The following is a 22,427-nucleotide window of genomic DNA, read 5'->3' on the forward strand; positions in this document are numbered from 1 at the left end:
ATTGCATAATCTAAAGTAATCAAAAATTGTATTCTAATGAGACAAATTAATTACTAAATTATATAAGACAATAATTTATTGCTTCTACTATGCATTTCCATAAATGACATGCACTGAAAACTGTCCACACCACATTTGCTTGTGTGGTGTATTTCAGTATCATTTGAGAGAAAATAATCTGGCCAATGTAGTTTCTCATTCATCTAAATAGCGTTAACTCCCATAAAGTGAAACTACATATGTTTAAATCCCCTCCGGCGCTCTGATTCGCTGGCACTGGTTACAAGTGCCCCGATGTTGAGGCATTCAACATCTGGGAGAAAAGTGAGCCGTGGGGGGTGGGGGGGGGGGGGGGGAGGCGGGCCGCCACACAAAAGCTCGATGAATCCGCCAATCGGAGGCGACAACAATTCCAACGCCGCCCCACGATTGGGCGCGTCACTTGTCAAACTCGGAGCGGGGGGGCGTGGCCTGAGCGGCTGCCGAACTGTTGTGATTTCAGTCTGGCTTCAGTCTCGTCACAGGAGTGTGGGGCGCCTTTTTGCTGCTCGGGCGCTCTGGGAATACTAACCGCTTGTCACCCTGAAGAAAACTAGCTACAACTAACTAGTCCGTGTTCTTCGCTGCGACTTTACCGCTTCTCCTCCGCTGCACTGTCTCCTCCGAAAGACTACGACGTGCATTTCTTCTTTTTTCCCCCTCGTAGCGGAGCCACGAAGGAAGGAGCGAGGTAAGAAGTGGTTCGTCTGCTGTAGTTGTTTGGAGACTTGCGCGATGCTGCTGCTGCCGCTCCGCTCACTTGACTCATTAACAGTGTGATGCTCCAAGTTTTCTTCAGTAGGTTGTAAATTCACTTTAAACACGGCGGAATAATCTTTGCACCGGTTGAAATAACGTAAACACAACCTTTCCGACATGTTTTATACAACCCTGAACTACTCACCGTCTGTTTTAAGTTGAATTTAAGGCTCAGGAGCAGCCGTTTTTTCTCTCCTTTTTCTCGGCCGTGTTCTCAAGTCTTGGTCGTTTATTAGGGGAAAATAGCAGTAATTGTGTTGATTCCATAACAGTCTCAGCTGGTGTTGCACTGGTTTTTAAGCTATTAGACATTTTTTAGTCATGTTGGCCGTGTTTAGACTCAGAACTTGGTTATTTCTCCATAAATTGTGTCGGTTTTTTAAAACCTAAACGCCTCACACGCACATCACTCTCCCTGTGTTTACCGTTGCTGCAGGAGCCTCAGGAACTTATCACGAATTAGCAACTGATAGCGCTGTTTTTTATTTATCTCAGTGGCATGTTGCCCAAGACACTAATTGAATTTGGATATCCTAGTTTATTTCCCAGCAGAGAAACAAAACATGTTTACTCACAATCTGTTTGTGGGGGTAAAAAAAAACAAACAGCAGATAATAGGAGAATGTGTTTTTAAACTATCAAAAAACATTAATCAATTTTAAGCATGTCTCTGTCTGTATGAGGAAGCTGTGTTTAAGTGACCGTTTGTCATTATATTGAACCACATTTCCCTGTCACTTTGCATAGATTCCCCCCCTCCCTCTACCTTACATTAAAACACCTTTACTTCAATCTGCAGTTTAGTCTTTATGCCAAAAACTGGGAGAGGGAAACGATGAGATCATTGTTCTAACAGGTTTCTGTTTTTGCACGCAGAGGCAGCAGCAGTCTGTGCTGGACTTTAGGTCTGTAATCTCTCCCTGTATAACGGGTGCACAAAGACACGAGAAACCTGTGTGTTTTTTTTTTCTTTCTTTCCCCCCTCTCATAAGATTCCCTGGAGCCGCTGGGTGGATATTTATGTTGAAATAGATGCTCGGAGCCGCCGCTCTTGAGCCATTCTCTGCTAAAACGGGACTGTGATTTGTCTCAGCCTGTTGTGCATTACCCCCCTCTCGTCTCCCTCGGTGGGTGTTCAGTTTCAGCGAGAGGTTAAGAACATTTCAGCGGTAAATAAATCCCCTATATGCACAAATAGATAAACCACACCAATACTTCTTCTCCTTCTATCTCTGCCTGTTGCGAGGTAATGTGTGCATTCTCCCTGCAAACAAAGGGCAGCCGTGTCCTGTTGTTGTTCTGTTTCCTCTCATTTACTTCTGGCCTTGCAAAAGTTTTCAGGGCATTTAAAAAAAATAAAAATAGTGTCCAGCTTGAGGATTGCATTTCTTTCACTGAACGGTGAAGGCAACTTGGTGTTCATTTGGAGTCTGCCGTCATGCACGCTCCGGTCCAAAACAGTCAGATGTTTAAGTGGAGGCCGTGTGGTGGGATCTTGTGATTTTCCTCCAGTTTTTGCCTCGTCCCCCTCTGCTCCTCTCAGCTGAGCTGCTGCAGTGATATCATAAGATGGGGAGGCCAACTGATGGAGCTTGTGGTTTTTTTCCCTGCCGCAGCTGAGCAGTGACTTAGCACATTGTGCTGCTCAGAGGACATTGCAGTGTGGGTTTTAGGTTATTTTATTTGACATGTTTCTGCTCTGCTTACAAGGTGAGCTGCTGCTGCTGCTGCTGCTGCCCTGCAGGAGAAGAAGTGAGATGCTCCTGTGTCTGATACCTTACCAGCAGTTACCGGTCTGTGGCTGTAGTGTGCACCCACTGGAACTATATATAGTGTGTACAGATCTATATTCAACCCTCACCAACAATCAGCTCTTTTTTTTTTTGCTCTTTTTTTTCACAACACCATTAGGAAAGTCACATTCAGCTGATGGGTTAGTTACAGTCGTAAATGTGCGAGAGAGTAAAGCACCATCAGTGCATTCATTTCCTTGTCACTACTGAAAATTGCTTGCTCTTCGTCCGGCTCTCATTTTCGGGCCCCTGATAGGTCCGTCGCTCAGTTAGCATGGTTAATGGTGCATTTAGCCCCAGTGTGTAATTTTATTTCAGATTTCCATTTCGGCGCTTGCTTTTAGTTTAAAATGACAAGAGGCCCCAGCGGAAGGGGCCCTGCGTGTGCAGATGGCATCTTCCTAATGGTCCTCTGGGTAATGATGGTTGAAATAGGCTCCTAACCAGGGGGCTGAGGACTGTGGCCCTTGGGGGACGTTCAGCGGGGCCCCATTTCCATTTTCATCACTGAGATAAAGTGCTCGGTATCGGCACATGGCTACGTACAACACTCAGGCGTACACACACAGTTAGTCCAGAGTTTGGATTGGCCGGCGGAGAAAAAACAGTCATCAGCAACAACACATGATGATATGTTGCATTAAATCTCAAGGCAAACTTGCAGTCACTGAGTTGAGACACTGATGCTCATTTCAGCTCCATTTCAAGCTCAGTGGAACTCGAGGGCGTCGGATAATATTTATTTTTTTTGGCTATTGTTATGGCACCTCAACAACAGCAAGGCTCCAGACTAACTTTTTTTTTTTTACTAGGAGCACAGTGGCCCCCTAACTTAAATTTTTAGGGGCACAAGCAGAAAATTTAGGGGTGCACACCATCGACTAACAAGGCAAATTTTTTAGAGCTGCAACAATTAATCGATTAATTGCACAATAATTGATTATTAGATTAATTATTTGATCGAATAATCGGTCCAGAAAGTCCAGTAATTCTCTGATTCCATCGTTTCAAATGTGTACAATACTTTGTTCCTTTATGACAATAAACTGAATATCTCTTTGGACAAAACAAGACATTTGAGGATGTTGTCTTGTGGTTTGGGAAACACTGACATTTTTCAACATACTAATCAATTAGGATAATCCACAGATTAATCGATAATGAAAATAATGGTTAGTTGCAGCCCTAAAATCTTCACATTTCCTTTTTGTTCATGATCCTCACACACATTAGCCTGACACCTGTAGTGACAGATACCAGATCCTTTTGAGTCACACCTTCCAATTGCAATTTACACGCACATGCACGTAAATTACGCATTTGCAGTTTACTGGTTACACATGTGCAAGTAGATGAAAAATGTAGGGATAAAATGCCCCCATTTCAGGTCAGTCTGGAGCCCTGAACAGTCTCTCAGACCTCATGCACACGGTGGCATTGTGCGACTGCCGATCTCTGCAGAACGGGCCGGCGGCAGTGCTGTGCTTCAGGAAGCAACAGTTAATCTCAGCCCCCTCATCCGCGACATATGGCACTTTGTTTGGCCCTGCACCTGAGAGAGGCACCGGCGTGTGGCACCTCATATTTCATTTCGATAATGGCCGGTTACCCGTGGCAACCGGGCAGCCAGTGAGAACCGTGCATCTTGGAAAGGGGGACGGTGCGAGGCGGGGGGGAGAGAAGAGGTCGGGGCTGTAAGGATGTGATCTCCAAGGCTGTGCCCCCCTCCCCCCTGCGCCTCACCCACCCTCTCCTGGTTGCTCTGCTTTACTGTGTCCAGTGGAGGGTGTGGGACCCCCGGGGAGTGAATTATTACCTGTCAGCCCCCAGCCGGCTCCCCGTCATCCATAATCCGCCGGCTGACACAGCGCAGGCCGGTCCAGGCTATCTGCTGGGACCACCGGGGCCTTGGCCTCCAGGCCCCGGCCCCCGTTCGGCCACAGCCGCTAAGAAATCACATTAACATGTTGCATGGAGCGTTGCAAACGGACAGGTTATAGGAGCAGCAGGTGGAGCCGCCTCGCGTCTTCTGCAGTGGAGCTGAAGTGGCTCCTCCATCACTGTCCTGACTGGACTTGCCCTTTTTTCTCTTTTCTTTTATAGTTTTCAGCCGTTTTTCCAGCTGAGCAGAAACAGCTTCTTTACTGTGGCTGGAAGAAATGTCCCTCCCCCATCTTTTTGCTGATTCAGTACACTGAGTCTCTCAGATATAACTGACCTGCATGATTTTGGTTTTTTGGTTCATTTACAGATGTACGGCGCAGACATAATGCACGCCGTCAGTCTACTTACATCTGTTTCCTTCTTACTGTTGCCGTTTCCAGTGTATACAGACATTTGCACTGCTGGCAACCGCTTCTCCCACAACTCCTCTCATCAGCCATTAGATTTGAGTCCTTGGCAGGCTTGTAATTACTTTTGATTTCAGATGGTTGCAGCACGAGTGACAGCCAGTGACGGTGGCTCCGGCTCCGGCTCGGCAGAGACCTCTCTTTCTCTCTTTATTTTCCCGAACTATTGTATTCCCTTTTTGTGTGCGTGCTTTTGTATCTCTTTTGACTCTGTCGCAGTGTCAGCGATTTGTTATAGAGCTGTGTGTGTGTGTGTGTGTGTGTGTGTGTGGGGGCAAGAGGTTTCTCAACAGCCAACAGGAAGAGACTAGTAAACAGGAAGACAGAGTAAACTGGTCAAGAGGGCAGGTTCTGTCCCGGGATGCCCCCTAGATGCAGTGGAGAGATCAGGATGAGGATGGCTGAGCTTTCATGTTTAAAGGGATAATTCACCCAAAATTGAAATTTCACTCATTATATACTCACCCTCATGTCGACTAAGAGCTGTGAGAATTTTCAGAGTCCTCCGTCCCTTCTCTGAGTTACAGGGGGTCTCGGCGTAGCAGTGCATGTCCATATAACGGTTGCAAATGGATACCAACTGTCTTCGTAACAAAAAGATTTGCACTGGCGTCAGTAATCGCTCTGCCGCCGGCGCAAACCTCGCGAGATTTGGACGGACCAGGAAGAGGAGCTGCCATTACAAACAAGCTTGAAATATAGACTTATTTCATTTTTTTCAGGACAATTTCGCAATCCGGGGCTTCAATACAAGATGGACATTATATATGAGCAGCATGGAGGTATTTGGATGTTTTTTGGTGTGTCTTTTTGTTACGAAGACAGTTGGTATCCATTTGCAACCGTTAAATGGACATGCACTGCTGCCGAGACCCCCTGTAACTCAGAGAAGCCACGGATAGCTCTGAAACTTCTCCCAGCCCTTAGTCGACATGAGGGTGAGTAGATAATGCCCCCCCCCCCCGCCCCCCCGGCTGCACCAGAGCCTTGACAGCACCACTCGCGGCCCCTCCAGCGACTGGCCGCTCCACCTGCAGTATTCAAAATATCGATACAGCAGCTCCTTTCCTCCTGCTGCTGTCACACTGAACAACATTCTAACCTTTTCTTTCCTCGGTATCGCTTGAAATATGCGCAGCACTACATTTCACCTCTTCCTGATTATATATCTTTTAATTTTCCTACCCTCTCTGTACCCCGCTGCTGCAACTATCGCTCTGGGATTAATAATGTTCCTCTTAAACAGGCGTGCAGCGGCTTCCCTCCTGCGGTCCTGGTGTGGTCGGTGCAGGACTTGGAAATTATAGCTAAGCTGATGAGTGTGTAAGTTTCGGGAGGAAAAGCTCTGAGTTCAGTGAAAGGCTAGAGGGAAGGAGAGGGAGGAGAAGAAGAAGAAGAAGAAGAAGAAGAAGAAGAAGAAAAAAAAACAACATGGCAGGAGGCGGCAGACCGCAAAACTGGACAAGTGACAGGCATCGGTCCGTCCGTCCAGACTGGCTGTCTTCCTGTGGTTTTGTCGAGCTGTTTTTCAGAAACGTTAACCCCTTGTCGAACATGGGCCTCGGGCTACGCTTGCCAACCCTCCACGGCCACAAGCAGCGCAGCGGGAACACTGGATGCCTGTACGGTTCCGCCTCATGAAGCAGAGTGGATGCAGTCCAGCAATTACAGGGTGGGGGTGGGTGGAGAGGTGGGGGGATATATAACCTGTAGCTCGCAATGTCAGCAATTTGCCTCAGATTTATATTTTTAGTCCACAGAGGGTCTCATGTCCCATGAAAGAATCTTTGTTAAGTAAAACCTCAGTGGCTGTATGTTTTTTCAAGGCTATTATTCTCCTTTGTTTCATTTCTGTGTTCAGTCATGCACTGAGGTTTCTGTGTTTTGTTTGTGGCTTTGCTTTTTTTTAAAAAAGAAAAGAAAGAAAAAGTGCTGGAGTCTTGCAGATTCATGCTATTGTCTCGCTTGCCCTTTAGACTAAGGAGAGAGGGCCTATATAGCGCATAGTATCACAGACGTTCATGCTGATTTGTGTAACAAGAAAGCTGCGCGTGCTACCTACGGGGCAGCTCGGAAGCAGCACGCACAACAAAAAGGATCTCTGTCTCAAAGGGAAAGAAAATGAATCATCCCAAACAGAAAAAAGACTGTCGTTTGTCATGTGAAGAAGCAGCTAACGTGGCTTCGTGTGCGTGTGGATTTTCATTGTTTTAAAGGATTATTAACCGATGACTAAGTGCAAAGATCTTCCAAAACTCCAGTTCAGTTGCGTCACCCACAATCCTGTTTATTTTCAAAACCTTAACGCTCGCTGGCGTAATATTACCTTCCAAAAAAAAGATTAAGATAATACAGACATGGCATCCACGCTGCTTCGGAGAACACAGAAACACAGCTCCCCTCTCTAAATCCACTTCGATTCTTCTCGCCTCTGTGTTTAATGGGAGGAAGCGACTGGAATAAGGAAACAAATAGCCCTGGGCCATACATACCAGATATTGATTGTTGAACTCTTAGTTGGGCGGGCTGGGGGAATGGCAAAAGTACATCGGTTTGTTGTTCCAAATAATCTCTTAATCACTTCATAATGAGGGCAGACCTCCCGCATCATTGATTAGCCAGCCAGGCTGAAAGTGGAGCACACCGCCCCCCCCCCCCGACATCCCAATCTCCTGGTCGTCTTCTGGCTGCCACCGGATAAATTGGAAGCGACCGTGAACGTTAACCTTCTCACAACCCAATTTTAATTTTACACCGCAAGACAACAGAGCTGGTCTGTTAAGCGTTACAGATGCTAAATGATGATTAATCCACCTGGTAGGGGTTGGCAATGACAAAACAAAAGCTAAATGTACATGTAATTTTGCATAAGCAGTTTGTTTAACCTATACATTAGCATAAGGAGTGTGTGGCCATGAATAGTGTCGACAGAAAATCACCCATTTGACAAGGACAGATGCACAAAATTAGCTAATTCATACTTTTAAAACCTCCCAGAGCTAGATTGAGATGATGAGAGCCGTCAGTGTGTTAAGATATTTTAATTTGAAAATTCTAAGAGATGTGAAACAGTCAGTTAATTGTAATAGAAATGGTAGTATTAAAGTTATTTGAATAAACTAATGCCTTGTTTAATCAAAGCGCAGACTCTAAATTTGATCTATGTAATTTGTGATTATCGATTTATCAGTTTACTGAGGTCAGACCTCTCAGCCCAAATGTTGTTGTTGTGTAGGAGGTGTTAAAGCAGAAGTAAGCGATCCGGTCGTTTTCGCTAATGCTGCGTTCCAGGCAGGCTTTTGAAACCGTAAATTACAGCTTCAAGTCACGACTTACGACTTTGTAGCGTTCCAGGCAACCCACTCATGTTTTTCCGACCTGTTTTACCTGTGAAAGTCACTATAACGGCCACTCGTAACTTCCGACCGGTGAACTCGTACCAGATCGAACTGGTACGACTTCACAGGTCGGAAAAACACGAGTTACGGGTTGCCTTGAACGCACCATAACGTCTTGTCAGCCGATCGAGTTAGCAGCCCCCGCCCTCGTCATGGATCTATTGGTCCTTGTCCCTACGTCACCACATTCAGGCGCATCCCTTGGCTGCACACACAGCCCTTCATGCCGTTCTCTCTCCTCATTGGATAAAACTTGTAGGATACGAGAAAAGTTTTCTCCTCGGCTCAGAGCAGAGCAGAGTGACTGAGAGACCCGTGTTTCGGTCCAAACACTCTATGTAAGTGATTGCTGTCGGAAGATATAACTATTTAAGACTTATATTAACACAAAAATATTGCTTACTTCTGCTTTAATAAGGGAATGATTCTACAATTAGCTTTATTTCAACTGTTTGGATGTTGTTCAGTCAGTTTATCATAAGTAAACAGGTGAAGGATGGTAGGTCTGTTTTTCTCTTTGCCTTGCTCCCTTTCCATTTTGATTTCATGTTTTATTTTGATTACAGTTAAAGGGATAGTTCACCCAAAATTCAAATTTCACTCATTTACTCACCCTCATGTCGACTAAAGGGCTGGGAGAAGTTTCAGAGTCCTCTGGGCCTTCTCGGAGTTACAGGGGGGCTTGGCGCAGCACTGCATGTCCTTATGACGGTTGCGAACGGGGGTCACTTTTCTTCGTCCAAAAAGACACACTAAAAAACATCCTTTGCCTGTGTCTGTGCAAATCTCGCGCGATTTGCATTGACATCCAGTTCACGGCTCCGCAAATCACACAAGATTTGCACAGACACAGGCAAAGCAGTGAACTGAGACACTGGGAGCTTCCGCTACAAATACGCTGAAAACATATACTTATTTTAACGATTTCTCATGTTGGGGCTTCAATACAAGAGGGACATTACAGATGAGCACTATGGAGGTCGCTCTGAGTCTGTGACCTATAAATAGTTGTAATTTAATGCATTTTCAAATTGTAACTTCTACGATCTGTTTTATTTATTTTCTCCCATATTCACTCATTTACTCACTCAGCCTTTGATCTACAACAAAGAGAAGAGCAGAGAAATATATCTAAGGATTATTTGTCAGATACCTGATTAGAAAACACTGGGCAGCAATTGTGAAACCTACAGTACACTCAGTTGCCAATGAATTAGGTCCACCTAGATAAAACCAGCATAATATGAATAAAACCTCCATCACGAGGATAATAAGAGGGGTTGATCTATTAAAAATAATAACAAACAAACAAATCTGCATGTAAATGGCGTATACGAGTATGATGTTTGTCTTGCTGAGTCTTCATCAAAGCTTCAGAAGCGGTGCCCTGTTATCACCTCCATTGTAATCTATCATCTTTGTTCCTGGTCTCCATCTTCACTGCCAAGTGTTTGTTGCCGTGGCTTCTCCGTGCTCGGCGCTCCCACAGATTGGCTCTCAATCAAGCGGCGTGGGCGTCCACCTTGACGTCCTTTTTTTCTTTTCCCTCGGATTTTCAATTTGTGGAGCTTTCGTTCGAGTTAGCCGAGTTATTTTCTTTGGATGCTCGGGCCACGGCGGCTATCACAGCTTGTGCTAACAGCCCAGTTATTCTCCTATTTCCTGCAAACAAACGGCTGCTGTTGCTGGAAGAAATGTAACATCCATCTTTGTGCCAGAGGTTATTTCCCTGGAAAGACCTACCAGACACCCAGCGGCCCCACACCACCTCTCACTGATTTGGTGTGCACTCCCGAGGAAGACCGTTTGGAACAGCGGACATTTGTCTTGTTTTCAACACAAGAAGTTGTTCCTGACACATGTAGCCTCAAATTGGATTATGTCTTAGCCCAAAAACAACACGGGTCTGAAAATATTGTCTTTTCTAATTGGACACTTTGTCCTAGAGCCCCATATCATTAGCAAAACACACATCCAGGCTTTGGTGACACAGATTGAAATCTCACAAGCGATGAAATGATGAAATTCACATCCAGACATGATGAAAAAAAGCAGGTTGGCTTCATTTGAGTTGGCTGATGAAGCCTGAGAATCTTCTGTCGGCCGTGTCTGTTTTGGCGCATTTCTGTTTTTGTTTTTTTTTTTTTGCTGTTTGTCAGTCTGTTGTTTAAACTCAAGCGAGTTGGACAAACTTCCCTTCCAGACTGCTAAATTTATTTTGTGTTTTTTTTTTAAACTCATAAGTCAGCTTCATGCCTGAGCTCCTGCTTTGTGCAATTTTAAGATAAGAATTTTATTTCATGTAGTTTTAATGCAGGTAATCTTGTAAGGGCTGTCTGTAGAGACTCAACAGCAGTGGAGTTGTGACACTGAAAGTTCTGCTGAAGTTTGGAAAAGAAGTAAAGCGAGTCATGATTATTTCTCCTTATTAATTGATGTGTCAGTTAGGTTTTGTTTCACTGTTTAGTCAGACAGTGAAAAATGTCATCAGGCTTCCATAGCCTGAAGCCATGTCTGAAAACGCCATGTTTTGTTTGACCTGGGTCTGAAACACTTTGTCTTTTCAATCTTCAGACTTGACCCACAGAAAATTGAGCTGCAGCTATTTTTTTAAAAAATAGATTCATTTGTTTGTGTAATTTCTTGGCTGGACTACAACAGCAGGACCAGCCCCTATAATTGTGAACGCCACTGACCGACGGACTGATGGTTCTTGTACCTCTTGTCACTAAGCTGCAGTCTAATGAGCTGCTCTGGTTTCTTGGCTGCGTGGGGACGGAGGGTAAGTGGAAGAGCACTGCTGATTAGGCTTGTCACCATACCAGGATACCAGCACCAGTGAATTTCCACAATACTCATTCAATACCATGGTAAAAATCAATCAAACCCATGGACTTACTTTATTTAAAAAACTATTTCACATCAAACTTTATTTAATCTCCACTGTGCCTCAGAATTTAAAGAGCAGGCAGCAACATGAAGTTAAGAACAGTCTTAAAATGGTAAATATGGCTCAACACAAGCAGGAAGTCATGTAGTAATAAATGTAGTCATTACTTGGGTCAAAAAAGAAGGAAGGGAGGGAAAAAGGATTGTGGAAAGAAGGAAGGGAAAAGGGAAAGAAAGAAAGATGGAGGGAAGAAACAGATTTGTTCAAGGACGAAGGAAAAGAAGAAGGGAAAAGGAGGGATAGGGAACAGATCAGGTCAATTGGATCAAAAGAGGAAGGAAGAAGAAGTAAGGACGAAGGGAAGGAAAAAAGAAGGGAAAAAGGATTGAGGAAAGAAGGAAAGGAAAAGGGAAGGAAATAAAGATGGAGGGAGGGAACAGATTCGTTCAAGGAAGGGAAAAAGGAATGTGGAAAGAAGGAATGAAAAAAGGAAGGAAAGAAAGATGGAGGGAAGAAACAGAATGTTCAAGGAAGAAGAAGGAAGGAGGAAGGAAAAGAAGGAAGGGAAAAGGAAAGAAAGATGGAGGGATAGGGAACAGATCAGGTCAATTGGATCAAAAGAGGAAGGACGAAGGGAAGGAAGAAAGGAAGGAAAGAAGGAAGGGAAAAAGTATTGAGGAAAGAAGGAAGGGAAAAAGGAAGGAAAGAAGGAAGGGAACAGATTGGGTCAGACAACAGGAGGGTTAAAGGGACAACAGGGAGTTTCTATTCGGTTATAAAAAAGTCTCACGTTAATGTGGATGAATCTCCGCTACCCACACTTGTTAATGGGCCCATTTTCGATAAATATATCGTTCTGTCTCTATCGTTATTTTGTTATTATTAGTGGTGGCGGAAATGCTGGTCGAGCCGACCAGCGTTTCCTTCGTGGCGAGTCATGAGAATAACGCAGCCGAATTGCCGTTTATGGTTGGAACTACGACGGTATGTGAACCTCTTTGAACCTCTGACTTTAATTCTTGATGAATGAAAACATGAGTCTGTCTTGCGCCGGTCAAATAATTTTACGGTGCGCGGAGGCTCATAAATGTAGTGTGAAAACGCTTCGCTTTTCCAAAACTCCTCGTTGTCCCTTTAAAGCAAGTAAACTACCCTCATGACACGTATCATCATTACATAAGAAGGCAGAGGAACAACTAAACATCAGAGAGAAGGAAGCTGTTAACGAGGCTTTTGCTACCAGCTCCAGTTGGACATGAAGACCTGCCTGTGATAAAAGTCCTTGACAAACTGCAGTTGAAGTAAATACAGGATACACTGCTGTGGATCCCAGATGGAGGCTGTGAGCTGTGTGACGGACAATAAAAGAATTATAGTCTTACTTTGCTAAAGCTCGTGCTTTGGGTTTAGTCTTTGGCCCAGTAGCCAGGGTTTGAGTCTGGCCTCTGGCTCTTTGCTGCTTTGTTGTCATTCTCTCTCTCTCGCTCTCCAAATTTCAAACCGTTGGCCTTTTCATCTTTGTCAAACATTTTCTGGAACAGCCAAATAGTCCTGTGAAAGTAATTGTTACCTCCTGCCCTATAGTTTCACCTTTTGTATCCAGTTTACAGCGCAAACATAAAACAGATCTTTACATTTGCTGAATTGATTGTTTTCCTCGATGTTTGTAGACCATCACCGTTTATTGGACGGTTGCGTGCCCGGGGTGCCTGCAGGGTGAGATCCAGCAGAAATCCACAGCACTTAACACACACTAAATCTTGTCGTGAGCTGCGAGTGTTGTTGTTGGAAAAGTCACCTTAATATTCCTGAGACTGCAGAGTCGATCCACACAAGCAGACCAGGGACTGGTGCAAAGAAATGTGGGTCAAGAGTTTTTGGCAGAGTGAGGCTGAGGGATGAAAATCTGATACTTTTTTTTCCTCTTTTTTTTTTTACCGTTTTTTTTTTTTTATCAGGTTCTCTTTCGATAATCTGTTGCACAGCAATTGTCTGGCTTGTCACATCTTGGCTAAAGCAATTAGGCTGACTGCATGACTGAGAGAGGCAGAGAGAGACGGGGGGGGGGGGGGTCTGCTGCTTAGTTACTATAGAAGTAATTCAGAGTTATGATCATGTCTCATTGTTGCTTATTGCAGTTTTTCGAAATGAGAATTTTTATGGTCCTGAAACGTGAAATGAAGCAGGAAATTAAAAACCTAAGATAAGCCCCCCCCTTTTTTTTTGTCCTCTTCATCGAAAGCTGCTGCCTCTCACACAGTAACGCCCCACCGTGTCCCATTCCTGCTCCTCATGCGCTCACAGGGTGACAGGTATTCACATATTTAATTCATTTAAGTGTTCAGAGAAAAAAAAAATCTATTTTTTTCCCCCCTCTGGAGAGTTATCACATGTCGTTTGAAAAACGAAATGGGCTCTCCTCTCAGTGGCGGCGCACGTACGTTCAGCCAGGGCCTTAACTGCATCTAATTTACAAACTGTCCAAAAATAGCAGCGCTGTTTGACCTTGTTCCGTGGAAAAGTTGGCCAAGTCCCGCTTGCACCTCCTGCGCTGTCCACACTACTGAACGGACACGGCACCAAGTTAAAACTCCACCAGCCTTAATTTTAGGTGAAAGGTTCATTGATGGCTTACAAAACTCAGATTGGATTCCCAACTCTCCTTTTTTCCCTCAGGCTCTTTATCCAATTTCTTATGCATGCATTGCACCCTGTGCTCTGCAGATAGGAATTGTGGCTGATTCTCTGCAAACAACACTCTGCATATCCTCTCGCTTAAATCTGGAATGTGTTAAATTTAGAATGTGCAGTGCTTTTTCTTTTTTAAGATTTAACTCTGAATCCCCCCGCGTGTTTTGTGTATGTATGAAGTGTTTTACCTGGTGGTGGATGAGGGCTGTTTTTCATCTACACTTCAGCTCCGTCACGCTATTATTTGTGTATATTTTAGCGGTGACCATATGTAACGGTGAAAATCTGGCTCGGACATGGTGTAAGATAAGTCAGCTCGCCCACACTGAGCATGGTCATTTTCCTCTGTTTCTCAGAACCACAGGCTTGTTTCCATCGAATCAGGGCTATTTTTAAACTGGTCTTGGGGGCAGAGCGCGGGGTGGGGGGGTGGGGAGGTTTATCTGGGGGTCTCAGTTAGTGTCATATGAATCCAAACTGGGCAGCGGTCCAGGGTGAGTAAAACACACCTCCTCCTCCCCTCCAGCGCCCTGAACTCTTCCCATTCCAAGAGCATGTGTGTGTGTCTCTACGTGCATGTGCGCGCCAGTTTATTAACCATGTGTTGACTCACCCCTGCAGCTGTGTCTGTGTGTGAGTGGGAGAGAGGGTGCATGGCTGTGGTCAGGAAGGAATTGATTCTTCATAGATGCATCATGAGTCTCTCTTGGAAACGTCGCAGCACTGATGCACACATGTCTTATTGGAAACAGTGCATCAACAAATAGATGTTCTTTTCTTTGTTTTAATTAAAATGTAAAGTGCAAACAAATTGCCTTTTTGTTCCGGATGAAGTGAGAAAACATTGTTTAGCTATATCATTGACACAATGCTGATTATTTCAATGGCAAATTTATTAATAGTTTGGTCTGTAAAATGGTTATTCAGTATTATCATAGAAACCAGTAGATATTCAAGTCTGGACAGCTGGAAAGATAACACTGGATGAAAGAATAAATAGATATTTGGCGTTTTGTGTTTCAAAAATGACTTTTATTGTTGATTCAGTATCAGTAATATTTCTCATAATCAACTAATTTCTCTCAAAAAATGAAATGTCAATAATACACAAGTGCTTCACTGAGTTTTAGGCTAATGAGGAAAACAGCTAATTATTACCTAATAAATCAACAGGCTTAATTTTCCATTAATATTTAGTGGGGCCCAACCGATATGGATGTTGATAATTGGGAATAATACATTCTGATAACCAATATATTGGTCGATTACAGTTGTAAAACCAAACCGTATCCCTTGCACTTTATTAGTGAAAATGAAAGTGTTAACATTGGCAAAGTTTTGGTCAACGATCATTGTCTAATGAGTCGCTGGCCAATTAATCTAATATTTAGATTTAGAATGTTGAAAATAGTGTTATCCACCACAGAAGGTCAGCTTATGAAAAAGGTGAAGTAATATTTTGTTTCCATTGATCAAAATCATAGACAAGCAGCAAATCTTCTCAACAGAGAATGATCAGTGATTTATTGAGTAATTGTTTCAGCATTAAAGACAACATGAGAAATTCCAGGTGAGTAGCTTTCCAGTTGTCTTATATCTAACCCTTTGAAAATAAGTTATTGTGAATGTGCTCACCAGGAAAGCAGATGTAGATCATAAAACTCCAGAGCTGGAGAGCATGTTTGGGTGTGTAGTTGTGTTTCTGCTTTATGATGCGTCTCCACGTCTGATGCCGTTAATATTGGCCGCTTTGGAGGATGTGATTGCATGTCCGACATCTGCTGTGGATGAATGGGGTCAAGTTGTTTGTCGGAAAATTGGTGGGAGCCAAACTGTGATCCTGCAAACATGAGGACAATCTCAGAGTAATTGCAGACGATCATTTTAGCCATTATCGTGCAGTTACGTGTGTGTGTGTGTGTTTGTGTGTAGTAAGCAGTGTGTGTCTTTGGCTTGGTTTTCTCATAATCGGGCGTCCGAATAGCTGTGAGACCTTGGTTCTTGTGAGAACCAAAACGCTGGACCCCCTCCCAATTGAATAGCAGTTTGAAAAGCAGACTTGGTTCTGGGTTAGGATACGGTTTTAGTCGGGGTTGGGGTTTGGCTTACTGTGCGATGGTTAGGGAATACTTGCTGTCAGGGGTTCCCACCCTTTTTCCCCCATCCACAACCCTTGCCCCCTCCCCCCATCCACAACTCCTGCCTAAAGAGTTGATAAAAGGTGGAGCCCTGCCATGGGTATGTAATTACAATGAGGTGCCCTATACATTTTGTATCCATTCTGAATTATGGATCTGATTCTTTTTATTCTAGTTTGTTCTATCTTATTGAGTTTTATTATTATTTTATGTATTTAGCGATCATTTTTGTTGTATTTTATTTTATCTTCCTGTCCATTTTCCTTTGTTGTGTCATTGTTCCCTATAGGGAGGCAGGTTGTAGGTTTTTGTTCCTATTGTCTTTGCTTACATGATTTTGATTATCCAATCGGGTGTGTTATTGGGATTTTTAAAATTTCAATATGCACAGATATAATTTTGATAACCTCACAACCTCAGAACAAACAAAGCTCTGTGCCCCCCTGAAATCTCTGATGCCCGGCCCCCAGGTTGGGAACCAGTGCTTTATTTCAATGATGGTTTGATGATTGCTTGGCCCTGGAAAAACAACAACAAAAATTTACTCTGAGGCTGCAAATTAATTTGCGTTAAGACACAGAGAGAGACACACAAACACAACAAAACTCCTCCCACTCAGGCCTTGTCCACACAAGCCCGGGTATTTTTGAAACCGTGAACATATGTTCCCGGTTGTCCTGTCCACACGCAACCGTGCTTTTGGAACCCTGAAACCGTGTTTTTTTGAAACCGGAGTCCAGGGTGGGGTTTTCGGCCGGGGTTGGTTTCACCGGGTGCATGTGGACACTGCAACCGTGATTGTTTTTCTCCTTTACGTCATAGCTGCACACGTGCTGATGTAAACACTGCCAGCTCGCAGAGGTTGTTTGCAGCGGTTTGCAGAAGTTGACGTGAGCTCGCAAAAATGGAGGTAACAAAGTGGATTTTTATTATTTCACTTTTTTTTTTTTACATCATCTAAATGCTATCATCTAAATGAGAAAAATATAACGAAACGGTCGTCAGGGCGATCCTCTTGTCAGCTCCAAACTCACCCTCAATCACAGACCACAGCTGGTTTTCCACACAGCATCATTTAGCTACATTAACAAGTGACTGGGCCGCTGCCTGTGTGTTTTTAAAATTTCAGGACTACTACAGTAGCGCCGCAGTTTCTTATTCCCCACATTGTTTGATTGAGAGTTTTTTGGGATGATTTTCATGAATGAGCAGGCAATGTCACTGTCAGACCGGGTACGACGGGGGGGGGGGGGGGTCGCGCTGCTGTCATGCAGTGATAAAAAGAGCCTATGCGGAGATGAACGGAACGAGCCAAAAGCCGAACATTTACGTCCGCGGTCGATATTGGATATGTTTCATTCATCCATGTTTTGACAGACAACACAACAGCCAGTGATAAAGAGTTGCGCCGCGCAGACAGTAATGTGGCTCAGCAGCCAGGTGATGCACACAGCACAACAACACAGCACACAACAACACACAGCACAAGAGTCAAGACACAGCGCAGCAACATGTGCAGGCTGCTGCAGCAGTGCACGTCAAAGGGACACCACCGTCCCACACGTTTCCACTGTATTTTGATTGGTTAAAACAGCCTTCCACACGTGCATTGCGTCACTTGGTAGCGGATTCCACGGTTGCGTGTGTACGGAGTGTTTTTATTACACCACTCGTGTGGATGCGGAGCAAAACTCCGGTTTCAAAAATACCCGGGCTCGTGTGGACTAGGCCTCAGTCACACCAGCCACTTCCCCGGTCCAGCGACTGAATCCTCCTCGACTGCTGTTTGATCTCTCCTCCCTGCCTCCAGGGTCTCTCCCAAGGGGGGTGGGGGGTGGGGGGGGACAGTTTCTGATGACTGACTCAGGGTAAACGAAGCACCCACCACCGAACCATGCTGTTGTTTTTAATGTCACAACTTGATGACAGGCAGCAGGGTGAAGAGGACGGGGGGGTTAGCGCACACTCCCTCACTTTCACTCTTTTAAGCCCCGCAGCTCAACACAAGATGGTGTGCTCCGGTGCGGGCCCCCGTTGCTACGGGTACCAATAGGATGAAATGTCAGGAAGTCCATTTCAGAGGCTATCAGGCACGGAGGCGTGGCACAGCTGCCTGTGCTGCTCTCAGGCAGGATTTTTACAACTTTGCAAAGTTATCCTGGCAGCAGTAATTCTCCCCTGCATCTTGATGCTTGTAAGGTAAACAGTAAAATAAGCACAATGCTGCAGCTGGCTAAGAATTCACCCAATATGAACTCCTACACTTACTTGCCAAAGTAGTATTGTAGTTAGACGTGAGCATTCACCACACATCAGAGCCTGTTGTGCATTTTATGACTTTGCATAAAAAAAGGCATGAAGCCTCCAGGGGTGATGAGTGTCCAAACAAGCAAGTTAGCCTCTGGAAAAATGCAGTGTCATGAAATGCACAAGTGGTTTGTCTGTCAGCACCACATGGCTTAAATATGGCAGATTGACCTCTGAGTGAGGAGGCTGCAGCCTGGAGCCTGAAATATTCTGCAGTGTATGAAAGCGTTGGACATTGACTACATTTTCATGCAGTCAATATTCAGGTTAAGGTCAATATTCCATTTTCTGAAACATTCGGAATAAGCCATTTGCAAGCGTGATCAAGCAGGGTTATTCCTGTATGCATGGTAATTGTAATCAATTGGGATATCCCCATCAGAACAGCGACACATGGAGAACGTCATGACGCAATGGTTACATGCTGTCATTCCGACATCCCACCATTTAGACAGACCACCACGACATACCGCTATTCCGACATGCGTCCCACCATTCCGACAAGGCTTTCAATATAAGGAAATGTGCGTTACTCAACAGGTGACTCCCTTCTTTAAAACATGCTGATAGAGGAATAACCACATGGTTGTGTGTATTACGCAGCAGAGCGCAGACAGGGACTAGTCTGCCTGTCTAGCCTCTACCTGCTCTTTTTACTAAACTTAACCAACTCCTTTCTTCATTTTCTAAGCCCAACCAGTGCAAAATCTTTTGGGGATAAAAATACACTATTAAAGGAATTGTCGGAAAGGCAAGATGTTTAAAAAAAGAAAAAAATACCGTCATTCCGATCATAGGAGGCAAAAATTGTCAGAATGATGGGACGTTTGATAGAAAATTAAGTGTTGCCATTTAGACAATTAGAGGCCTATGTCGGACTGGTGGGATGTTGGAATGGCGGTTGCGCCCCTGACTACTCAAAAGATCAAGATTCCTTGTGAATAGATGTGCAGAACACAAATGTTCCTTTCGATGGGGATATCCCGATAAGCATATGACCAGATACTCAGGTTAGAAAAGGAGTAACTCAGGGGTCATTTTCGGGTGTTTAAAAACTGCAATATGAGCATATTCCCATTTTTTAAAAAGGGTGGTGTTTACATGGCCGTATGCAACCGGGTTATTGCTAAAATTCTGATTATTAAAGGGTTATTGAGTGCATGTAAACGTAGTCATTGAGTTATGAATGACTACATCGTGCGTCGCTGTTTGATGGGGATGTCCCAAATGATTACAATTACCATGTATACAGTAGGGATGCAACGGTACAGTTTTCCCACGGTTCGGTATGCATCACGGTTTTTGGGCTACGATAACGATACGGTTTCGATATTTTAATATAAAACTACTCAGACTAGCAAAGTCAATATTGCAATGTAAAAATAATTAAAAGCAGCACAGATATAATCAAACCACAAACTTTATTAAAAAACAGTGATCAGATCAAATTAAACAGCAAACATAAAACCACACAAATTAAATATTAAGTTAAGTACCAAACACTACAAATACAATTAAATGTAAACATCAAATTGTAGCATCCATTCAAAATACTTGAACAAACCTTTTACAACCTGCACACTTGAAGGCAGTACTTGCCTTGGCCTCATGTTATGAATAATACAAAATGTAAACAACAATGTAAAGTGCAGCATCAAAAATAATTGAGCAAGAGGACTTATTACAACCTCAAAAACAGTACTTGCCTTGACCCGTTATGAAAAATATAAAATGTAAACAAGATCAAGTGCAGCATCCAAAATAATTAAACAAGAGGGCTTAATACAACCTGCACACTGAAAAGCAGTACTTGCCTTGACCAGTTATGAAAAATATAAAGTGCAGCATTCAAAATAATTGAACAAGAGGGCTTAATACAACCTGCACACTGAAAAGCAGTACTTGCCTTGACCAGTTATGAAAAATATAAAATGTTAACAACAATGTAAAGTGCAGCATTCAAAATACTTGAACAAGAGGGCTTAATACAACCTGCACAAGGGAAGTGCTATCCCTCAGTTATAAATAAGTAATGTGTAAACATTACACAAAGTGCAACATCAAGTCAGTTAAAGATCTATGTCTTTATGGTGAGGTTCTTCTGCAAAAAGATGAGCATATCAACATGCTCTGGATCAAGCCGAGAACGGCTGGCACTCACAATGGCCCTCATTTATCAAACTTGCGCAGGATCTGGTGTAGATTCTGGTGTAAATATCAGTGTACGGCAAGTGTCACGTGTGATTTACTAAAAGTGTGTAAGCTGCTGATTTCGGCGTAGAACCGGCGTGGTGGTGATAAATCCGGCGACTGAAAACGAGCGTCATTTAAATGTCACGCCCCGATATATTCCTGCTTTAGAGGCGTCGCCCTGCCCCTTTTACGACATGGAGACACGGAAGACGGCCAAGAAGAGGGACTTTACTGACATTACCACGTTGAACAGGGAGAGGGCGGCAACATTAAATATCTGGACATTGATAGATTGATAGATTTTGTGATTGATAAGCGTCATCCCGGTGGATGGAGGCTGCAGACGCACGTGTCACCGACCACGTCAGGAAACCCAGCAACCTCATGAAATGCTCCTGCAGTTTACTAAACACAAGTGACTGAGGAGAAATCATAGGCATATTACTGCTGCCAACGCTACTTTATGACCATCAGCACCGCTGGCATGGTTCGGCTGATGGAGGGATGTGAAACACCGGCCCGATGTCCCGCTGACAGGTCCCGGTGACGGGGGAAAAAAAGAAAAGAAAAACACTCCGCCGCGGAGATCAGCTGCACCTGGACAGGTAGCGGTGCGCCGAGCCCCCCCCCCCCCCCCCGCCGGCTCCGGTGTCCGGCAGAGAGAGACTGAGGAGCCGTCCGGTCATGCTCTGGTGCTGCAGATGTTGGAAGTTTGTGTGTGTGATCTAACAATAACAGGTCTGTCTGTCATTGACTGTTTCTGTTTACACAGCTGATTAACGAGCATCTGTCACGTCGTGGTTTTTAATTCATCTCAGTTGCCCAAAATAAAACTCTAGTTATATTTTCAACACGGACTTGGTTTTATCGTTTCTTTTTTTTTTTGGCTACTTTTTATATTTTTATCAATATAAACAACAACAACATGTGGTCCACATCGCTGCGTTATTAGACTATGGTTTAATAATCGTTCTGACACAGCAGCACTCCTTCCTGCATGTTCTACGCTGGTTCCAAATGTGCGTACACCTGGTCAGAGCTGGCGTGAGATTTGTGCGTACCGTACGCTCACGCTCAGATTAATAAATGCCGATCCTTGCGGTGAATTTGGTGTACACCCATTTTTTTGGTGTACGCAAGTTTAATAAATGAGGGCCATTGTCACCTGCAGTGGAGAAGACTCTTTCGCTTGCTACGGAGGTGCCAGGGACACAGAGGTACCGTTGAGCAACCTTGGAAATGTGGGGGAATGTGACCTGATCAGCATCCACATTAAGGCCAGCAGCTGCTTTGTATGAGGAAACTCTTCCTCAATCCTTTGGGGAAATGCTTTGGTCTGCTGCTCTGTTTTGAGAAGATCCCCAAATAACTCTGACATGGCAGTCTTCTTTTGAGGAGGGGACACTGATGATGCCTGGTCCTGCTCATTGCTTGGGCCTTCTTGCACTGCTTGAACCTGCAAAAGAAAAAAAAAAATCAAATCAGTTATGTAATTTTAATTCACATTATGAAAACAATAACAATGTATATTAAAAATAATAAATAAATTATCAAATACCTGATGCTCCATAATTTCACTTGTGAGGTCCTTGTAGACTTGGTCACAGATGGCTTCATCAAGAATGGGTAATAACTTGAACCTTGGGTCAAGGACTGTGGCCCTGTGCAGGTAGTCTAGAAGCTCTGGATCAGTGTATCTCTTCTCCAAATCCCGGGTGACTGCTGACTTGGCATCCCGGATGGTTGGACTGTCCTGAGGATCTGGTGCCATGGATTTCAGTGTCATTGTTTTGAGCGGGAGAATCATGGATGAAGTGGGAGTTGATTCACTGCTCATCAGAGTTGTCATTTTCTTGAGAGGGTTAAGC

At 44.1% G+C, this 22,427-nt stretch overlaps 1 protein-coding gene across 3 annotated transcripts in view; it reads left to right on the forward strand.

The window, feature by feature from the left end:
- The first annotated feature begins 500 nt into the window (after positions 1 to 500).
- The window catches only part of sema6cb (semaphorin 6Cb), a 257,350-nt gene continuing 235,423 nt past the window's right edge, over positions 501 to 22,427 (forward strand). For all 3 annotated transcript variants that reach the window (XM_085803468.1, XM_085803466.1, XM_085803467.1), the window contains exon 1: positions 501 to 730. The gene's annotated coding sequence lies outside the window, so the exon portion shown is untranslated. The remainder of the gene's footprint in view (positions 731 to 22,427) is intronic.

Source organism: Trachurus japonicus, chromosome 16, assembly GCF_045865225.1.
Source record: "Trachurus japonicus isolate A0001 chromosome 16, Traja_1.0".
Taxonomy (NCBI): Eukaryota; Metazoa; Chordata; class Actinopteri; order Carangiformes; family Carangidae; genus Trachurus; species Trachurus japonicus.